Here is a 2652-nt window from a genome sequence, read left to right on the forward strand (position 1 = left end):
CCTGCTGATCTAGGGCACCCGTTCTCAGCCAGGACCTGCACAGGACAAAGTGCTGATGCAGAGTGCTGTGAATTTGACTCCTGGAGGCTGCTCACGCAGGCATCCAGTGGTTATTAATAGTAGATGGCACCAAGCAAAGGGGTCTCAGATAGCACCAGCATAAGGGAGAGGAGGGAAAGGAAAAGAGTGCACCTCAGCACTCCTTCAGCTGCTCCCTCTGTCCCAGGCCAGAAACCAATCAGGCGCCATGCCGGTGGAACTCCCCATTCCCCTTCCTCCTAGGGCGTCAATGTCTTTCTCCCACACCCTCACAACTCCTGCCACTCTGCTACCCCTGGCCTCCTCACAATTACCCCACTGCATTCCCCTATTTCAGAGTAGCAGCCGTGTTAGTCTGTATTCACAAAAAGAAAAGCAGTACTTGTGGCACCTTAGAGACTAACCAATTTATTTGAGCATAAGCTTTCGTGAGCTACAGCTTACTTCATCGGATGCATTCAGTGGAAAATACAGTGAGGAGATTTATATACACACAGAACATGAAAAAATGGGTGTTATCATACACACTGTAAGGAGAGTGACCACTTAAGATGAGCTATTACCAGCAGGAGAGCGGGGTGGGGAGAAAACCTTTTGTAGTGATAATCAAGGTGGGTCATTTCCAGCAGTTAACAGGAACGTCCGAGGAGCAGTGGGGGGTGGGGGAAATAAACATGGGGAAATAGTTTTACTTTGTGTAATGACACATCCACTCCCAGTCTCTAGTCAAGCCTAAGTTAATTGTATCCAGATTGCAAATTAATTCCAATTCAGCAGTCTCTCGTTGGAGTCTGTTTTTGAAGTCTGTTTGTTCTAATATTGCGACCTTTAGGTCTGAAATCAAGTGACCAGAGAGATTGAAGTGTTCTCCGACTGGTTTACGAATGTTATAATTCTTGACATCTGATTTGTGTCCATTTATTCTTTTACGTAGAGACTGTCCAGTTTGACCAATGTACATGGCAGAGGGGCATTGCTGGCACATGATGGCATATATCACATTGGTAGATGTGCAGGTGAACGAGCCTCTGATAGCGTGGCTGATGTGATTAGGCCCTATGATGGTGTCCCCTGAAGAGATATGTGGACACAGTTGGCAACGGGCTTTGTTGCAAGGATAGGTTCCTGGGTTAGTGGTTCTGTTGTGTGGTGTGTGGTTGCTGGTGAGTATCTGCTTCAGGTTGCGGGGCTGTCTGTAGCCCCATAACCTCAGCCGTGCAGAACACAATGCCATCCACAGCCTCAGAAACAACTCTGACATCATAATCAAAAAGGCTGACAAAGGAGGCACTGTCGTCCTCATGAATAGGTCGGAATATGAACAAGAGGCTGCTAGGCAGCTCTCCAACACCACTTTCTACAAGCCATTACCCTCTGATCCCACTGAGGGTTACCAAAAGAAACTACAGCATTTCCTCAAGAAACTCCCTGAAAAAGCACAAGAACAAATCCGCACAGACACACCCCTGGAACCCCGACCTGGGGCATTCTATCTGCTACCCAAGATCCATAAACCTGGAAATCCTGGATGCCCCATCATCTCAGGCATTGGCACCCTGACAGCAGAATTGTCTGGCTATGTAGACTCCCTCCTCAGGCCCTACGCTACCAGCACTCCCAGCTATCTTTGAGACACCACTGACTTCCTGAGGAAACTACAATCCCTCGTTGATCTTCCTGAAAACACCCTCCTGGCCACTATGGATGTAGAAGCCCTCTACACCAACATTCCACACAAAGATGGACTACAAGCCGTCAGGAACAGTATCCCCAATAATGTCACAGCAAACCTAGTGGCTGAACTTTGACTTTGTCCTCACCCATAACTATTTCACATTTGGGGACAATGTATACCTTCAAATCAGCGGCACTGCTATGGGTACCCGCATGGCCCCACAGTATGCCAACATTTTTATGGCTGACTTAGAACAATGCTTCCTCAGCTCTCGTCCCCTAATGCCCCTACTCTACTTGCGCTACATTGATGACATCTTCATCATCTGGACCCATGGAAAAGAAGCCCTTGAGGAATTCCACCATGATTTCAACAATTTCCATCCCAACTTCAACTTCAGCCTGGACCAGTCCACACAAGAGATCCACTTCCTGGACACTACGGTGCTAATAAGCAATGGTCACATAAACACCACCCTATACCGGAAACCTACTGACCGCTATTCCTACCTACATGCCTCCAGCTTTCACCCAGACTACACCACACGATCCATCGTCTACAGCCAAGCTCTACGATACAACCACATTTGCTCCAACCCCTCAGACAGAGACAGACACCTACAAGATCTCTATCAAGCATTCTTACAACTACAATACCCACCTGCTGAAGTGAAGAAACAAATGGACAGAGCCAGAAGAGTACCCAGAAGTCACCTACTACAGAACAGGCCCAACAAAGATAATAACAGAATCCCACTAGCCATCACCTTCAGCCCCCAACTAAAATCTCTCCAACGCATCATCAAGGATCTACAACCTATCCTGAAGGACGACCCATCACTCTCACAAATCTTGGGAGACAGGCCAGTCCTGGCCTACAGACAGCCCCGCAACCTGAAGCAAATACTCACCAGCAACCACACACCACACAACAGAACC

The sequence above is a fragment of the Lepidochelys kempii genome, chromosome 7, assembly GCF_965140265.1.
Source record: "Lepidochelys kempii isolate rLepKem1 chromosome 7, rLepKem1.hap2, whole genome shotgun sequence".
NCBI classification, from domain to species: Eukaryota; Metazoa; Chordata; order Testudines; family Cheloniidae; genus Lepidochelys; species Lepidochelys kempii.